The sequence below is a fragment of the Lactuca virosa genome, chromosome 7 (assembly GCF_052849685.1).
Source record: "Lactuca virosa cultivar CGN04683 chromosome 7, Lactuca_virosa_CGN04683_v6, whole genome shotgun sequence".
Lineage (NCBI taxonomy): Eukaryota > Viridiplantae > Streptophyta > Magnoliopsida > Asterales > Asteraceae > Lactuca > Lactuca virosa.
The window spans coordinates 275,630,633-275,651,021 of NC_136432.1; positions in this window are offsets into that span (position 1 = coordinate 275,630,633).

The following is a 20,389-nucleotide window of genomic DNA, read 5'->3' on the forward strand; positions in this document are numbered from 1 at the left end:
TATGTATAAGAACAAAGTCAGTCTTACCCTTAGTAGGCCTCATTCACGAAACCGGTCTATAAGGGGGGTATAAGGTTACTGCCTATAAAATGGTAGTTTAATGGGTGTCCACTCTCACCCACCGCTTCCTTGTCTGGTGGAGGGTCGTTAGCCGAAACGGGTAGGACATGGACTAGAATTCCCCCTTCATTAATAGTATTAATGATAAATACTAAGTAACTAAACTATTATGAATTCCCAATCTTAGTTACTTAGGAAAATGTGAATTTGGTGCTAACCCATGAAATTACACTTTGCACTTTGCTTAAGTCGGTTAGTGGAGCGCGTGTGGTTAACCGGCACACTAGCTTGATTTAACAAGGTAGGCAAAGGGTAACTTAATGTTTATCATAATATCGGTGGAGCGCGTGTGGTTAACCGGCACATCGATTGAGTGGTAAATATTAAGGGTACCAAGTATATTTGCATGGTTATTCACAACTTGTTTTGTGATCCTCGGCATCCCAGTCACAAAATTTGAGAGGGCACAATCGATATTGAAACATGCCATTGAAAAGTTCAATGAATCTCAAAAGATCTAGGAGTTTCAAATCCAATTAAAACCTAATAAATTATTTCGTTTTTCATGGTGGAAATTGGTGAATCGTCATTCGCCTACCTTCAAATATTCTATAGCTTGGATTACGGCATCCCTCTTCCAAGTTATAAAATATTGTGTTGGGTCCTAGCCTTAATATTTTATATTGGTTGTTATATTAAGGACTTTAAATCAACTATCTTGAATATCTCCCAAAAGATGTCTGGTTCAGACAATTATGATCTTCCCAAAACTCTTGGAACAAGCTTTCCTAATGAAGATGATGTCCCGGAAATCATTCTTCACTCCCTCCACCTCCTCTAATTATTCTCCCTAACCCACAAGTTCTTGAATAGTTCAAAGTCACTCAAGCCCTATTGGCAAACAAAGTCTATGTGTGCTCACATCTTGGAGATAAAGTCACATATTGACAGGCTGGGAGAGTTGGGTGTCAAAGTCTTGAGAAATTTGGTTGTTCAATCACTTTCTAAGTCTCATAGTGAGTGTCCTTTGGTACTACTATGTAAAAGACTATGACATGACCCTTAATGATCTTATCTATTTGTTTGGTGCTGCTGAATCAACAATGATTTGGAGCTCAGGTAAAGCAAATTTGATTAGTAGATCAACTTCCCAAACTATAATGGACATTGACAATTGGTAACATTAGATATCCAGAAAAGCTTTCTCTTCCCAATGGAAAGGGATCGGCCATAGTCAACTCGGTTGACGAAATGGTAAAGAGAAAGGCAAGTCTGAGATAGTCCAGTGTACCATTCCCAAAGGGTCCATATGGTTCTATTGCCAAAGGAAGGGGCATTGGTTGCGAAGCTGCCCTAACTACCTGAAAGATCTGAGAGAAGGTCTAGTCAAAAAGTTTGACTCTGCTTCAGGTAAGTCCACTATATTACTCAATTAAGTTCATATTTGAATATTCTTAATACATTTTGATGTATGGCAGGATCAAGCAAAGGGAAAGGAACTTAAAGTATGTTGAATCTGATCGCGAAGATGGATTTCAATCGCATGGTTCGAAGATCAGATTCCTGAGCTACTACTTAGAGAGTTATGATAGATTGCTAGAAAATATGTAATAGCAGTGTTTTTCATTTAAAGCTGCATTGTAAGGAAAAAGTTTTTTCCGCATTTTATAAATAAATAAAATTTTGATTTTATTTTAGTTTATATCTCCTTGCAATGGCATTTATGAAAAACTAATGTTTGTATGTTTCTAGCAATAATGGAAATATGAATTTGATTCTTTCATTTGTGGTAGTGTCTAAATTTACCAAATAAGGAAAGATTCTCATCACCCAAGTTTCAATTGGACCGAAACTTGGAATCATGCAAGAAAATCTTCATCTTTGGAAAATTAAGACTAATTCCTTGTTCACATGTATGTGAGTCACGTGAAGGACTAAGCAATCGAGTACACATTCTTGTGCACTGATCAAGTCCACCACAAAAGATCAATAAGACTATTCGTCATGATTTACTAAAGTTTAGTAAATATGGTTATACTTACAAGTTTAAGTATGATTCTGAAACATTGGAAAAGTTTCGATGTATGGCAGAACGAATGAGAAGAATCAAATTAGGCAGAAAGATAAAAGTTTCTCAAATCTGAAAAGATGGGAAAGTACTTTAGTGTCATATTTTGTGATCATCTGAATGATTAAGAAACCATATCACAATTGGTCCTCTAAGGACATCTTAGTGCATTCCTATGGCTAAGAAGGAGAATCAAGAATTGTTGAAATGGTTAAATGAAGAAGATGAGTCATACTTCGTTCCAAAACAAGTCTTAGAGTCATACTCCAAGATTGTAATTTGAGTGACACATCTTAAATAAAGGTTTATCAACACTTGTCAAATGTAACAGTAAAATGTGATCTACTCCTGTACATTTGAAATTGGTAATTTGTGATGTGTTGGATAAAACAAAGACCAACTAAGGCCAATTGTGTGAAGTGTTTGTCTTGATAAAGAATCTTTACTATCTCTTGATCATTTGGCAAGAGAGTACAATATGTCAAGAGGACAATGGGAGTCTTAAAGATCCTGAAAGAATTTCAAGATCTAATAAAGAATAAAACCTGTAGTTTCTTACTAGCTCATGACTTAAGGTTTATAACCTATCGTGTTGCATTTTTCCTATTTCTGTGCCCATTCCAGTTAAAGTTGGCTTTGCATATGAGTTCTGAGGGTTCTCAATTGGTTGCATAACAACTTGGAAGCAATGGCAGGCCCTTGTGCTGCCAGGTGGCAAGAAGTTAAGACTGCACAAGTTCAATCCATATGAGTTTGGATTTGTCACTAACCTTGTCTTGTGATTATGGTTTTGACAAATTCACATGGATAGGAACACATACACCATAAAATCTAAGTTTCATAAGGTTTCTCTCTGATTCATGAAAATGATGGTGAGGAAACGCTTTCACTAAGTAGGTTTTAGGTAGATAGCAATTGTGATATTTGCATCCTCAAAGTCGTTAGTGGAGCGTGTGTGGTTAACCGGCACACTAACATTGACTTGTGAGGAATGGCAAAGGTCTAAACAATTGAGACTTCCCTTTTCATAGTTCTGAAATTGTTTAGATACACATGTGTGCTATCTAAGGAAAGATGTATGATTTTGATAAATTTTTATCAAAGCATCTCGTACAGAAGTCTGAACTTTGGTAAGAAAGTCAATAAAGTATTGATATCTAGAAGTCCAGCTAATTTCTGAGTACATGTCAAAGTTAGTGGGAGCATAAGTGTTATGCTAATCATCATCATGTTAGTGGTAGCATGATAATTATGATAAGTATTGTAAGTTAGCAATGTTAATTATACAAAAACAAAAGTTCAACTGGGAAAAGTTGTTTTTGCTATAATTAAGGGAGAGGAAATAATACTTCATTTCAGGGAAAAGTTGTTTTTGCGTTCTAAAATTCGATTATGATTACGGCATCCCTTTTCATAATCTGAATTATGAGAACATGGAAAATAGAAATAGAAGTATTATAGCAAAAGACTGGTCTAGTATCATGTCTTTATGTGAGACATCATGAATCTTGTCCCATATGCTTCGGATATAGGATCGATTGCATGTGCTATAATATTCATTTGTTCTAAATTTTTTAAAATGCCTAGAGCATTAAGAGGGAAAAAGTACAAGAACTAGATATGACTAATTTGATTAATTAATTGTCGAGGACAATCTAAGGTTTACCAAAGATTGGTTGCTCAGGGACAGTTGGAAGTGTAGTGTTAATTTTAGAAGGACCATATTGACATATTCTGAAAAGAGGTAGCTCTTGTTCAGAAGTGATAGTCAAAATAGGAATATGGAGTTGTCTCCATAGGTGGAAGTTATTCAATCTGTGTAAGAATAGAAAACTTAAGGCAAGAAGGATGTTCAAAGCAATGTACTTTCAATCTGAGACTTCGTTTCCATCGAATGTTCTCCATTGGAATACTCTGTAATGACTGTTGACAAGTCTTTGTGACTTTGTGCATAATCATTACAAGAGGATCAGTGCATATAAGTTTAAAATCTAACAGATTTAGGTAAATGGCAAGAATTTGGAATTCTTGCATTTGCGGTAAGGATTTGGGATTGTGGAATGAGAATCATTGGAATTATGTTCAATCGATCATAGACAAACTTAGTGTGCATACTTGGTGTATGGCATGACTAGTGTTTAGAAAACATAGTGTACATGCTTGGAGCATGGGACAACTATTGTTTTTAATTCAAGTATAAAGTTGATAGTTTGAAACAGTATGCAATGAATAATGTGTGATCAATATGGTGATAAATAAAAGGTGTTCTATTTATATTCATAAGTTCTGAGACCATATTGGATTCGATTATTCTTGTGTTTCACTTTGCATGTTTTGACTTCCAGAATAAGTAGGTTGTTCTTCCTAAATGACTAAGTTATTCAAACCATCTACAGTCGGTCATATGTTGGAAGTAGATATGAATCAAGACTGTGATGAAGCTGGTTTGTAGATGTCCAAGGTAGTGGACATAGCAAGAGTTGATGCAACATTCATGAGTGCTCATAAGTACGGAGTATTGGATTAAACCCACACTCATTTGACTCACTTCATGGATTTTATCACGAGTGATCATGAGACGATAATATCTTATATTCTTCAAACCTAGAGATATGAGTTGTTGCCTATGAGTTGGTTATACATTGATTGTACGAAAACGCATTGGTAACTCGATGTTATAAAGTGTGCCTTTGTGTATGATTCAACAAGTAGTAGAACAAGCATATGAGTCGAAGTTTATCCATTCCTTTTACCCTTGGAGGGATAAAAGCGATATATGTGGACCCCTCGATGTTTTAGTGATGACACCCCGAAGTGCTTGGCCAAGCCTGGACTGATTTGATTTGTTCAATTAGTCAGTCGTCATAAATCGGAAATCGGGAAACAACAAATGGACAGAGAGAATGATTATAATACATGTCTCAGTCCATATGATATCTAAAATGGAGGAATATATGATCCCTTATCTAATGGACGCGTCATTGATTTGTTCAGAGTTTGACAGCAGCTTTTAAGAGCTACGATTGCTAGTCGAGTTTTGAAGTCATACGCAAAAATAGTTTTAGACGTATCCAAGTGGGAGACTGTTGGATTAGTGTCTAAGTCCGTAACTATAATTGGTATGTACTTGACCCGATTTGGCATGGTCCATTTGGGTTGCATGGCATCGGAACAATTTAGATAGACTTTTGTGAGAAAAGGATAATTATGATTTGTTAATATATTATAAGTTCTAATGTATTAATATGAATTCATATTATTTAATTAGTATTGATCAAGAATTAATTTGGAATTAATTCTATGATCAAAAGGAGACTAATTAAATATATGGGGATTGATTGTGTAAATCATTCATTCTTATATATGTGGGCTTATGATCCATAGTTCTTCATATTGGGCTAAACCCATGGAGTAACCCATGGATACTCCATGGAGGTTTTAACCCATGGAGCATGAAGAATATGTAAAGACATGAGTTACATGGTGTAACCCTAATAGCCACCATATATAAGGACCCCATGGCTCAAGAAATTGGCACTAGTGTGTGTACACATGAGGGCTAGTAGATTTGAGCATAGGAACCTTTTCTCTCAAGTTATTCCAAGATGTTGGTGATGTTGTGTGAACCATTTGAGGTGTCACACTTGAGGCACTGGGCTCTTAAGCTCCATGGAATCAAGCTACATGAAAGGTATGTCTTCTAACTTGTTTATATTACCCAAGTATCAATGATTGTATGCTAGTTAGGGTAATACCTTGGAAAGTTCAAGTTTGCATGTATAATTGAGAAAACATATATCCACGGTATTTAGGGTTGCATGTACACCATAGGTGTGTTAGAATGCTCAAAACCCTTCAGATACATCTTCTCTAAACCTGGGTGGACGGAATATTGAGTGTTGTGCGCTTCGGTCATGACCAAGTCTCTAAAACCACCGTGCCTCGATGTCCAGATCCGATCCATGAGCTATAAGGCTCCGCCACCCTTGACTTCCAAGTTTTTATCCATCCCTCTCAGGGATTCACCCGCCACATTTTCAGGTTTCAAGGCTTCTAGCTAAGTCTCCTTAATTTGTGTGGACAGATGTGAATGGATAGTCATAGTCAATGATTTGACTCTACGACCAGAGTATTCTTTCAGACTTAGGGTGCCAGCTACTACGTTGGCTTTACTGGAATGATAACGAATTTCGCATTCGTAGTCATTAAGTAGCTCGACCCACCATCGTTGTCTCATATTGAGCTTCTTCTGGTCGAATATATGTTGAAGGCTCTTGTGGTCTGTAAAGATAGTGCTTTTTGTACCATACAGGTAGTGTCTGCATATCTTCAGAGCAAATACCACTGCTCCTAACTCAAGATCATGTGTGGTGTAGTTGACTTAGTGTGTCTTTAGCTGTCTTGAGGCATAGGCGATGACCTTTCCTCGTTGCACAAGAACACAACCAAGCCCTTGGTTGGATGCATCGCAATAAACCACGAAGTCTTCTATCCCTTCTAGGAGGGATAGTATCGGTGTACTGCAAAAGGCTCGCTTCAGCGTTTGGAACGCCTTTTCTTGTTTCTCTTCCCAATCAAAGGCCACGCCTTTCTGGGTCAATATAGTAAGCGGTTTCGCGATCCTAGAGAAGTTCTGAATGAACCTGCGATAGTAGCCAACGAGGCCTAGAAATTGATGAATTTCTGTAGGCGTATTCGGTGCTGACCAGTTCTCAATTGCCTTTATTTTGGAAGGGTCCACATGAATTCCCTCTTCGCTAACCACATGACCCGAGAATTCGACTCTTCGAATCCAAAATTCGCACTTAGAGAACTTCGCGTAGAGCTTCTCCGATCGTAGTGTTTCTAAGACATGTCGTAGATGTAGACTATGCTCCTCCTTACTTCGAGAGTAGATAAGTATGACATCGATGAATACAATGACGAACTGATACAAGTAAGCACGACACACCCTATTCATTAAGTCCATGAATACTGCGGGCGCATTGGTCAATCCGAATGGAATCACTACAAATTCGTAGTGTCCATAACGAGTTCGGAAGGTTGTCTTGGAATATCCTCCTCTAGCACTCGTAACTGGTGATACCCGAATCTCAGATAAATCTTAAAAAAGTAATTCTCCCCTTGCAGTTGGTCGAACAAGTCGTCTATGTGAGGTAGAGGGTAACGATTCTTGATAGTAAGTTTGTTTAGTTCTCTGTAGTCGATGCACATACGGAACGATCCGTCTTTCTTCTTCACGAACAAGACCGGTGCTCCCCAGGGTGAAAAGCTTGGTCTAATGAAGCCCTTACTGAGCACTTCGTTAAGTTTACCGGATAGCTCATGTATCTCAGCTGGTGCTAGACGATAGGGCGATTTGGCTACTAGGGTAGCCCCTGGAACTAAGTCGATACTGAACTCGACTTGACGATGTGGTGGTAATCCTGGTAGTTCTTCTGGAAAGATGTCAGGAAAGTCGCGTACTTCTAGGATGTTCTTTATGTCTTTCGTCTCTTGGCTCATATCAACCACATGAGTAAGGAATGCATGACATTCCTTTCGTAAGTACTTCTGGTCTTGTATACTCGAGATGATACGAAAGTCCGTGTGGGGTTTGTCGCCATAGATAACTAGAGTTTCGTTAGCCGATAGATTAAGGCGAACGACCTTTTCATAACACATGATGTCAACACGATGAAGACTCAACCAATCTATGCCGATAATGACGTCGAAACTTTTAATTGAGACATGCATGAGGTCGATTGGAAATGAATGGCTATCTGGAGTTAGAGTACATCCTATGTATATACTGCTAGTGCTCTCAGTTTTTCCGTTAGCCATTTCTACAGTGAACGGTTCTTTCAGTACTCGTGATTTTTGTTTAAGTGAGCAAATTTCTGGTTCACAAAACTCCTCTCCGCTCCACTATCAAACAGTATGCATGCATAAGAGTTATTGAGGAGAAACGTACCAGTGACCACTGTAGGGTCTGCTACTGCTTCCTCGTGGTCTATAGCCAAAACTCTTCCCACTCCGCCCGCGTTCCCTGCCTTCGGGCAGTTTCTTTTGTAGTGACCCACCTCGCCACATCTGTAGCAAGCCTGGCCCACACCAACGCCGGGGACTTAGGTGATTGGCCTTGCCAGAGACTTGCAGAAATGGGCAGTGTGCCCCTCCCTGTTGCAGTTAGCGCACTGCATTTCCCGGCAGGGTCCATTATGGTGGAAGCTGCACTTGTTGCACTTGGGCATGCTTCCAGCATACTGCTTCATCGGCGCAGTAGCAGTAGGTGTTATCGCAGCATGAACAGCCACGACCTGCTGCTTTTTGGCAGAGTTTTGCGCCGTGTTGTTCTTCTACTTGTTGTCCCAAAACTTTCGCTTGTTGTCAGCGGATTTGGAGGGTTCTGGCATGGCCAGGGTTGTTGTCGTTGTCGGTGTGCGGACTCTGTGATCGATGAGCCGTTGGGCCAGTCATTTGGCACTATCGAAGGTAGTGGGGTTTGAAGCTAAGACATTCCCTTGGAATGGAGGCACCAGCCCCCAGATATACCTCTCAACTTTCTTTCCCTCAGTAGGGACCATTCCCGGACATAGAGCCACCAGATCGTTGAATCTGGCAATGTAGGCAACTATGTCGGAGCCCTTTATGGTTAGGCTCCTGAGTTCCTGTTCAAGTTTCTGAACCTCGCCCCTCTGGCAGTACTCCTCAATCATATGCTCCTTCAGAGCTTCCCATCCCATAGCATTAGCCACTATCAGGGTTAGTGACTTGACATGGCTATTCCACCATGTCAGGGCTCTGTCCGCAAAGGTGCAGGCAGCAAATTTATCTTTGCTCCCTTCCAGACAGGAGCAGATCTCAAAGATCGACTCCGTTTTCTCGAACCATTACGAGAGGGCAATGATTCCTCCAGTCCCATTAAAGGTCTTGGGCTTGCAGTTGGTGAAGTCCTTATATGAGCACTCTCTAGAGCGCACCGGAGCATCACTTTGAGTGGAATGTATAGTTGTTCCACTTCCGCTAGTACCACTAGCACTGAATTGAGCTAAGGCTGCTAAAACAGCTGCAACCACTGCAGCTTGGATAGCTGTTGGATTGTATTGTGGATGAGGTGGTGGTTAAGTAGGAGTTATCGGGGGATTGCGTCTCGTTGATCGACGTGGATGCATCTTTCAACTAAAAGCTTACAAAGATGAGGATGATAGTAAGAATCAATTGTGAGTATAATGAGAGTGGTCCATGGACTAAGTCGCCATAGCCCAACAAAACAGATGAGAGTATGATTAAAATAGAGATCTAATAATAGAAGGATGAAAGTAGTTGGATAAAGATTTCCCCAAAAGATTAGATGTCTGTCAATAATATTGGCATTAAAGATGTAACAAGTTAGGGAAAGTGACCTTAGTGTAGGTCTTACATCAAACCAGAATAAGAAAATTTTGACAGAATAAAGACCTAATGAAACAGTACTTGCAGTACAGGAATATTTACAAAGAAAAGTGCTACTAGAGCATAGATAAGAAGGCTATTCCTTAAACCAAAAGAAAGGTTGAGTAAAGCATCTCCTACTAGCAATGGTCACCCCTCAGATGAACCCTTAATTCGGCCAGCTGACGCTCCACATCAAGAAGGTGTCGTTCATACACTGTCTGGCGTGCTCGGAGCTCTATGACTTCAGCTCAGGTTACAGCTAGCTCTTGCTGCAGAGCCTCATTTTCTCTCATAGCTCTCCCATGAGCAACTTCAAGATTGCGAATACGATCCGTATTGGCGTTCGTATCCGCATCCAGCTCTACGGTTTGTTCAATGGCTGTCGTTCATAGCTCAACATTGTGAGCCACTCGACGAACCAAGATAGGAAGAATTCTGTCTGCAGATCCTCCCTCGCTTACGTTGTAGAAGCTTCGGTCTCCGTTGTAGGTTAAGGGTTAACCCTGCTCGCGGCTCTACCTATCCAAGTTCTCAGCCCAAGAAGGCGTCGGGCCTTGAAAAGCCGGACGAGGGTTAGGATTTGGGATTGGAGCCTCTAGGGGTAGATCATTGACTTCCGGCTCGGAGTCAGAATCCTCCGGGAAGTTTTCTGCGAAGTCATCATCTAAAGGAATTTCATGATTCTCTTCTGGCTGTGCATTAAGCCAGCCACCATTTCCTTGGTTGGGAAAGTACGGGTCGCCAGGGAGATGGAAGTCAGCCATGTTATCTGTCGCACCCCAAAACCGGAACGGCGGAAACGTTCGGGGGTGGAGGACGTCATGTACAGTATCACAACAAAGCATAGTAGTAAACAAGCAACAACATCATCCATTGCATTAATAATATAATTTTAATACAAGTGTGTTATGTGAAGTTTATAAGACACCAAAAATATAAATCAAAATAAGAGATGAGTCTTGAACGAGCTCCATCTTCTCAAAACCTGGCATCGGTACCTGTCTACTGATGACCTGAGAATACAAGTTATTTTGAAAGAGTTTATCAGCTTTAAAGCTGGTGAGTTCATAAGCATTTTAGTGTCATTGTTTGTATGAAAATGTTTGTAAGTGTTTGACGTATAAGTTTGTAAATGTTTGTAGTAAATCTTTGTATCTCCTAGAAAATCCTATATTTTCTACTAAACGTAGCCTTCTACCAAGGCATCAAATGTTCTGTATGTTTGTTTCTTGTAAGAGTGTGTATTTTCCCAAGTGTGACTATCATTATCCAAAAATATAGTTTTACATTACCTTTTATGTGAAAAGATCACAATGTGAATGCAATGGGGAAATAATAAAGTACTGTAGTGTTGTATTATAGTAACTACTGTTGTACCAACTACCTTAAACCAATTGTTATTTAAGGTCTAATGTGATATGATTGTACCATACTATCGACTAAAAACACGACGATGAAAGACGTCGGAAGAAATGACATTTGGCACCCGTAGACTTGCAAGTCCCACTATAGCGAGCAGCAAGGTGTAGGATAGTCAATCCAGTATAGATCTATACACAAATTCACGCTCTCCTTCAAGGAAACTCTAGATATAAAACGAGCCATGACAGGTGATGCCATGCCCCTAAACCGTGGCTCACATTTATGTTATAGTATTCTTCTATATGTATTGTATGTACTAGTGTAATGTATGTTATCTCTGTCTAGTATGTGGTATGTTCTCTTTGTTTCTCATATAGTATGTTTGTTCTGTTTCTCATATAGTGTGTTCGTTCTGTTTCTCATATAGTAAATTTGTTCTGTTTCTCATATAGTGTTCTCGTTCTATTTCTTATATAGTAAGTATTGACTCATGTATGAACTGACTCTTTGTATGATTCATTGTACTAGAAGTTATGAGTAGTATCTTGATAAACAATACTTATTATAGTTTACTAGTAGGGTTGTTTGTATAACTGAGTGTATTGAACTGAGATAAAAGCTTTCATGTCTATACATATATACATAATATATAACTAAGGATCAAACGACACTCGAACAAACAACAGGGTACTCTAAGTCCACAACCAAACAAGGAACAGGAAATAAAGTGTGTTATCAGTCCTAAGTCCTTCCAACCTTACTTATATAACTATACATGCATTAGACATGGTTTTGACAATATATTAGTTTAAAAGAGTTAAACAAAAAGGTTTGGCATGTAATAACAAGTTTGATAAAGAGTTTAACATGTAAAAGAGTTTGATAAACATTTTGAAGTAGTTTGTTTGATAAAACAGCTAAAAGTATAGCAATTCCATTGATTGAGAGTTATTAATCACATGTGATTGATATAATAACTATAAGGTTTCAACTTGTATTCCCCCCCATAAAAGCATTTAAAATCATTTAAAAGGATAGATTAAGGGGTATGACCTCACCTGTAGTGAGTGATACGGAAGTATGTTTGGAAATAGGGTATAGAGTGTCAGGTGAAACCTTGAGCACACAAAGATCCTAATAAACATATAATCACATGTATGTGTATTTGATTAGTGTATAACCAACTAATTATAAGGGATAACACCCTAATAGACTAGGAACTCTTGGATTGAAGGGATACAATCACATATGATTACATAACTAGGGTGTATGGCCACCCTAAAGAGTTTACGGTCCAAATGACATGACCAAGTGAGTTTACGGTCAAAATGGGTTTACGGTCCCATGTGTTTACGGTCCTATGACCTTACGGTCATAAGGTTTACGGTCTAGAGAGATTCAACCGTAAACTCATCAATTCTTGCACAAAAGATGGTTTTCAAGGGCTTCATTCAAAGGCATCGGATTCTAGGGACCATGCTTAGCCTTGGGAAGGGTTTAAGGCCTCTAATGCACCTTTCATTAGAGTTTACGGTCTAAGGAGATACACTTAGACCGTAAACACCTTGTTCTTGGCTAAAAATGATGTTTTCAAGGTGATTAACTAGTGATTCAAGCATATATCAAGCTAGGGGTAGTGTACTTACTGATTAGAAGCTTGTAAGGGTGCTTAGGATCAAAGAACATTAGTGTGTGTTCTTGGTGTTCTTGGTGAAATGAAGAACACTTGAAGATCTATCAAAATGAAGAGATTTCATGGATGAAATCATGTATAATCACTAGATAAAGAGATGTAACTACAAATCAAAGGAATGAATTCTTACATTTTTGGAAGATCAAGATGAAGATCTTATGATAATTGAGAGAGTTTTCGAGATTTTTGGCTTGGAAAGGAAAGAAATGATCAAAATGATCATGAATTGTGTATATAGGGAGTTTACAGTCACCATGACCGTAAGCTCTAAGCTTCCTGACCGTAAACTCCTTTTGAGCAGGTTTACGGTTTGCTAGATAGTTTAAAACTTAAACTGACACTTCCAAACACTGATTCCTTTGATGCACTAGTCTCAGAATACTCAGAATAGACTCTAAACAGTGCAAAAAGTTAGTAGAGACGAGTCTGACTTTGATTGAAATGAATGGTTTGTACAAGATAGAAATTTCGGGTTGTCACATCATCCCCCCGTTAGAGAGAATTTCGTCCCGAAATTAGAATTTAAGCAATTAAGTTACAAATAACTAAGAGAAAATATGAGGGTATTTCAGTTTCATTTGATCCTCGCGCTCCCAAGTGAATTCAGGTCCTCGTTTGGCATTCCAGCGAACCTTCACTATCGGGATACGGCTTTGCTTCGTTTGCTTGACCTCTCGGTCCATGATCTCTACAGGTTCTTCCACGAAGTTGAGGCTCTCGTTAATCTCGATCTCGTTGAGTGGGATTACAAGAGTCTCGTCGGATAGGCACTTTTTCAAGTTCGAGACGTGGAAAGTAGAATGTACGTTACTAAGTTCACGAGGTAGGTTGAGTTTGTAAACTACAGGGCCGATTCTAGCGAGAATCTCAAAAGGCCCTACGTATCTTGGATCGAGCCCTTCCAGGGTGAGACTTTCAAAAGAACGCGGTCTCTCACCTGAAATTCCAAAGGTTTCCTTCGTTTGTCTGTGTAGCTTTTCTGTCGGTCTCTAGAGGCTTTCAATCGTTCACGAATCTGAACGATCTTCTCTGTCGTTTCCCGAATGATATCCGGACCTGTGAGAGTGCTGTCAGGAACTCGTCCTTTAGCTAACTGGGTGTCACCCACCTCAGCCCAGCACAGAGGGGATCTGCACTTTCGGCCATAGAGGGCTTCAAATGGAGCAGCCTTTATGCTCGTGTGATAACTATTATTGTAGGAAAACTTGACAAGGGGTAAATAAGTATCCCATGCCTTCCCAAAGCCTATCATGCAGGCTCGCAACATATCTTCCAAAATCTGAATAGTCCTCTCACTTTGTCCGTCAGTTTGCGGATGGTAGGTTATACTCATGTCCAGCCTAGTTCCTAGGGAACTTTGTAGCGACTGCCAGAACCTCGAAGTGAATCTACTATCTCTATCAGAGATAATGGATATGGGAACACCATGCAGTCGTACGATCTCCCTGATGTATGTTCTTGTTAGCTTCTCCATCTTGTCAGTCTCTTTGATAGGTAGGAAGTGTGCGGACTTTGTTAGCCTGTCTACGATCACCCTAATGGTATCGAGACCACCCGTTGTCTTGGGAAACTTGGTTATGAAGTCCATCGTGATCTGCTCCCACTTCCGTTTAGGTATCTCCGGTTTCTGAAGTAACCCTGACAGCTTCTGGTATTCGACCTTAACCTTGGCGCAAGTAAGGCATTTACTCACGAAGGTAGTAATCTCTGCTTTCATGTTAGGCCACCAGCATAACTTTTTAAAATCCAGATACATCTTATCTGAACCTGGGTGGACGGAATATCGAGTGTTGTGCGCTTCTGTCATGACCAAGTCTCTGAAACCACTGTGTTTCGGTGTCCAGATCCGATCCATGAGATATAAAGCTCCGCCACCCTTTACCACTAAGTTCTTATCTATCCCTCTCAGGGATTCACCCACCACATTTTCAGGTTTCAAAGCTTCGAGCCGAGCCTCCTTAATTTGTGTGGACAAGTGTGAATGGATAGTCATGGTCAATGATTTGACTCTACGACCAGAGTATTCTTTTCGACTCAGGGCGTCAGCTACTACGTTGGCTTTACCCGGATGATAACGAATTTTGCATTTGTAATCACTGAGTAGCTCGACCCACCGTCGTTGTCTCATGTTGAGCTCCTTCTGGTCGAACATATGTTGTAGCCTTTTGTGGTCTGTAAAGATAGTGCTCTTCGTACCGTATAGGTAGTGTCTCCAGATCTTCAGAGCAAATACAACTGCTCCTAACTCAAGATCATGTGTGCTGTAGTTGACCTCGTGCGTCTTCAGTTGTCTTGAGGCGTAGGCGATGACCTTACCTCGTTGCATCAGAACACAACCGAGCCCCTGATTGGATGCATCGCAGTAGACCACGAAGTCCTCTATTCCTTCTGGGAGGGATAGTATCGGTGCGGTGCATAAGGCTAGTTTTAGCATTTGGAACGCTTTCTCTTGCTTCTCTTCCCAGTCAAAGGCCACGCCCTTCTGGGTCAAAGTCGTAAGAGGTTTCGCAATTTGAGAGAAGTTTTAAATGAACCTACGATAGTAGCCAGCAAGGCCTAGAAATTGACGAATTTCGGTAGGTGTCTTCGGTGCTGACCAGTTCTCAATGGCTTTGATTTTAGAAGGGTCCACCTGAATTCCCTTTTTACTAACAACGTGACCCAGGAATTCGACTCTTCGAATCCAAAACTCGCATTTAGAGAACTTCGCGTAGAGCTTCTCTGATCGTAACGTTTCCAATATCTGATGTAGATGCTTACTATGCTCTTCCTTACTACGTGAGTAGATGAGTATGCCATCGATGAAGACAATGACGAACTCATCCAAGTAAGGATGGCATACCCTATTCATTAAGTCCATGAATACTGCGGGCGCATTGGTCAATCCGAATGCCATCACTACAAACTCGTAGTGTCCATATCGAGTTCGGAAGGCTGTTTTCGGAACATCCGCCTCTAGCACTCGTAACTAGTGATACCCGGATCTTAGATCTATCTTTGAAAAGTAATTCGTCCCTTGCAATTGGTCGAACAAATCATCTATGCGAGGCAGAGGGTAACGATTCTTAATGGTAAGCTTTTTGAGCTCCCTGTAGTCGACGCACATACGAAACGATCCGTCTTTCTTCTTGACGAACAAGACCGGAGCTCCCCAGGGTGAGAAGCTTGGTCTTATAAAGTCCTTGCTGAGCATTTCGTTAAATTGACTTGACAGTTCTTGTATCTCTGCAGGCGCTAGACGATAGGGAGATTTGGCTACTGGGGTAGCCCCTGGAACTAAGTCGATTCTGAACTCAACTTGACGTTGTGGAGGTAATCCTGGGAGTTCTTCTAGAAAGATGTCGGGAAAATCGCGTACTACAGGAATGTTCTTAATGTCCTTTATCTCTTGGCTCACATTGACAACATGAGCAAGGAATGTGCGACATTCCCTTCGCAAGTACTTCTGGGCTTTAATGCTCGAGATGAGGCGAAGGTTGGTGTCGGGTTTGTCGCCGTAGACTACTAGAGTTTCTCCAGACGGCAGATTAAGGCGGACAACCTTTTCATAACACATGATGTCGGCACGATGTAGACTCAACCAATCCATGCCGATAATGACGTAGAAACTTTTAATTTTGACCGGCATGAGGTCGATTGAAAATGAATGGCTATCTAGAGTTAGAGTACATCCTATGTATATACTGCCAGTGCTCTTAGTCTTCCCATTAGCCATTTCTACAGTGAACGATTCTTTAAGTGCTCATGATTTTTGCATAAGTAAGTGAGCAAACTTTTGATTCACGAAACTCCTCTTCGCTCCACTATCAAACAGAATGCATGCATAAGAGTTATCGAGGAGAAACGTACCAGTGACCACTGTGGGGTCGGCAACTGCTTCCTCGTGGCCTATAGCCAGAACTCTTCCCACTCCGCCGGCGTTCCCTGCCTTCTGGCAGTTCCTTTTGTAGTGGCCCACTTCGCCACAACCGTAGCAAGCTTGGCCCACACCAGCGTCGGGGACTTGGTTGATTGGCCTCGCCGGAGATTTACAGAAACGGGCAGTATGCCCCTTCTTGTTGCAGTTTGAACACTGCATTTCCCGGCAGGCTCCAGTGTGGTGGAAGTTGCATTTGTTGCACTTGGGCAAACTTCCAGTGTACTGCTTTACCGGAGCAGCAGTGGCAGGTGCTATCGCAGCATGAACCGCCATGACCTGCTGCTTTTTGGCAGCTTTCTGTGCAGTGTTCTTTTTCTTCTTGTCATCCCAGAACTTCCGCTTGTTATCAGCGGTTTTGGAGGGTTCTGAGATGGCTAGGGTTGTTGTTGTTGACGGGGTACGGACCCCATGGTCAATGAGCCGTTGTGCCAACCGCTTGGCACTATCGAATATAGTGGGGTTTGAAGCCAAGACATTCCCTTGGAATGGAGGCACCAGCCCCCAGATGTACCTCTCTATTTTCTTTCCCTCCATGTGAACCATGTTGGGACATAGGGCCACCAGCTCGCAGAATCTGGCGGTATAGGAAACTATGTCGGAGCCCTTCATGGTTAGGCTCCATAGTTCTTGTTCTAGTTTCTGGATTTCGCCCCTCGGGCAGTATTCTTTAATCATGAGCTCTCTCAGAGCTTCCCATCCCATAGAATTTGCCACTATTAGAGTTAGTGACTTGACATGACTATTCCACGATGTCAGGGCTTTTGCCTCGAAGGTGCACGCAACAAATTTGACTTTGCTCCCTTCTGGGTATGAGCAGATCTCGAAGATCGACTCTGTCTTTTCGAACCATTACGAGAGGGCAATGACTCCGCTAGTCCCTTTAAAGGACAGTGGCTTGCAATTGGTGAAGTCCTTGTAGGAGCACTCTCTCGAGCGCACGGGGACCTCACCTTGAGTAGAATGAACAGGTGTTCCACCTCCGCTGGTACTGGTAGAATGATATTGAGCCATGGCTGTTGCCACAACCGCAGCTACTGCAGCATTTAGAGCTGCCGTATCGATTTGTGGAGGAGGCGGTAGTATTGGAGTTACCCGAGGATCGCATCTCGTTGATCAGCGCGAAGGCATCTTTTAACTAAAAGTTTACAAAGATGACGATACTGGTAAGAATTTAATAGAGAGAAATGATGAGAATGACTCATGGACTAACTCTCCATAGCCCAACAACACAATTGAATAGTATGATTTAATGTAGATCTAATACTAAGAGACGATAGCATTTGGATAATAGTTTCCATGACATTAGATATCTGTCAATAATACTGGTATTACAGATGTAATAAGTTCGGGAAAAATGACCTAGCAGTAGGTCTTACATCAAACCAGGATGGGAAAATTTTGACAGAACTACGACCTAATCAAGACCTAACAGATCCAAAGTCTTCACAAAGATAGGAAATTAAACTAGAGTTTTACATAAACTAAGTTATATCCAAAAGAGAAAGTTGAGTAGGCTCTATCTACGACGAGAACCACTAGAATGAGTCCTTGACTCTGACAGACGGCGCTCCATGTCTCTCATGCGCCTTTCCGACATTGCCTGTCGAGCTCGAAGTTCCCTGACTTCAGCTTGGGTTGCAGCAAGATCTCTCTGCAGAGCCTCATTGGCTCTCCTAGTCCCATTCAGAGCCTCTTCTAGATGGCGAATGCGGACCCTGTTAACGCCAGAGTTGGCATCAATTTCCATGACTCGGTCGATGGTTGCCCGACCTTGCTCGACATTCCGAGCAATCCTACGGACCATGATGGGCAGGACTCGGTCAGCTGAGCCTCCCTCGCTTATATTGTAAAAGCTTCGGTCTCTATTGAAGGGTAAGGGCTGACCCTGCTCATCACCCCAACTGTTCAAGTTTGTCGCCCACAAGGGTGTGGGACCTTGAAATGTTGGTCGGGGGTTAAGGTTTGGGATTTGAGCCTCTTGTGGTAGGTTCTTAACTTCTGGCACGGAGTCAGAACCATCAGAAAAGCCTTCAGCATGGTGATCATCCAAAGGGATTGGATGATCATCTTCTGGCTCCTCTTCAAGCCATCCAACATTGCCTTCGTTTGGGAAGTATGGGTCGCCGTGGGGATGGAATCCAGCCATATTATCTACGTGAGAAAAGGGGTATAAGAAATAATTAAAGAGACGTACTAATTAGATAATGATAAGATGATCTTTATCAGTTACTTCAATACTTGCATAATGCATACCAGTTACATGTAATCAAAACAGGATAGGCCTTCGAATAAGTGACCCTAACTCTAAATCCACAACCAAACAAGGAACAGGAAGTAAAGCAAAGATCACAGATTCTAAGTCTATGACATACTAGTCACATATAACCTTAGTGTATTTACTTAGCAATTATTGACCTACTAATAAAGACCTTTAGTTCTCAAATAAGGGTTTTAGTAACACAAAATACTCCTATAGTATTTTAGGTTTATGTTCTGTTCTAATGGTTTCATTGTAGCAGTGTTGGTAAGTTTTTAGACTTGTTGCAACCTCACAACCACTCTTAGGCACATGCTAGTCACTCCTCGTAAAATATAGTTGATCAGGCTATATCCTTCCCAGGTTTGACTATACGTCTCTAAGTCAAATTGTGTTGTCCAACAATCGTAATACTTTTGTTATGTCCTAGTGACACTGATTTTAGTATGAATGCAGGTATGTATACTTAGTTAAATATTTTATTATTTAAAAGTATAAACTCTTTCTCAGAGTATTTTAATTCCGTTGTGTTTATAGTTTGTATATCTTTTATGGGTTGATATAATCGATTCACTATAAACAATGCTCTGATACCAATTTGTCGCACCCCAAAACCGGAACGGCGGAAACGTTCGGGGGTGGAGGACGTCATGTACAGTATCACAACAAAGCATAGTAGTAAACAAGCAACAACATCATCCATTGCATTAATAATATAATTTTAATACAAGTGTGTTCTGTGAAGTTTATAAGACACCAAAAATGTAAATCAAAATAAGAGATGAGTCTTGAACGAGCTCCATCTTCTCAAAATCTGGCATCAGTACCTGTCTACTGATGACCTGAGAATACAAGTTATTTTGAAAGAGTTTATCAGCTTTAAAGCTGGTGAGTTCATAAGCATTTTACTGTCATTGTTTGTATGAAAATGTTTGTAAGTGTTTGATGTATAAGTTTGTAAATGTTTGTAATAAATGTTTGTATCTCCTAGAAAATCCTATATTTTCTACTAAATGTAGCCTTCTACCAAGGCATCAAATGTTCTGTATGTTTGTTTCTTGTAAGAATGTGTATTTTCCCAAGTGTGACTATCATTATCCAAAAATCTAGTTTTACATTACCTTTTATGTGAAAATATCACAATGTGAATGCAATGGGGAAATAATAAAGTACTGTAGTGTTGTATTATAGTAACTACTGTTGTACCAACTACCTTAAACCAAATGTTATTTAAGGTCTAATGTGATATGATTGTACCATAATATCGACTAAAAACACGACGATGAAAGACGTTGGAAGAAATGACATTTGGCACCCGTAGACTTGCAAGTCCCACTTTAGCGAGCAGCAAGGTGTAGGATAGTCAATCCAGTATAGATCTATACGCAAATTCACGCTCTCCTTCAAGGAGACTCTGGATACAAAACGAGCCATGACAGGTGATGTCATGCCCCGAAACCATGGCTCACATTTATGTTATAGTATTCTTGTATATGTATTGTATGTACTAGTGTAATGTAGTCTAGTATGTATTATGTTCTCTTTATTTCTCATATAGTATGTTTGTTCTGTTTCTCATATAGTGTGTTCGTTCTGTTTCTCATATAGTAAATT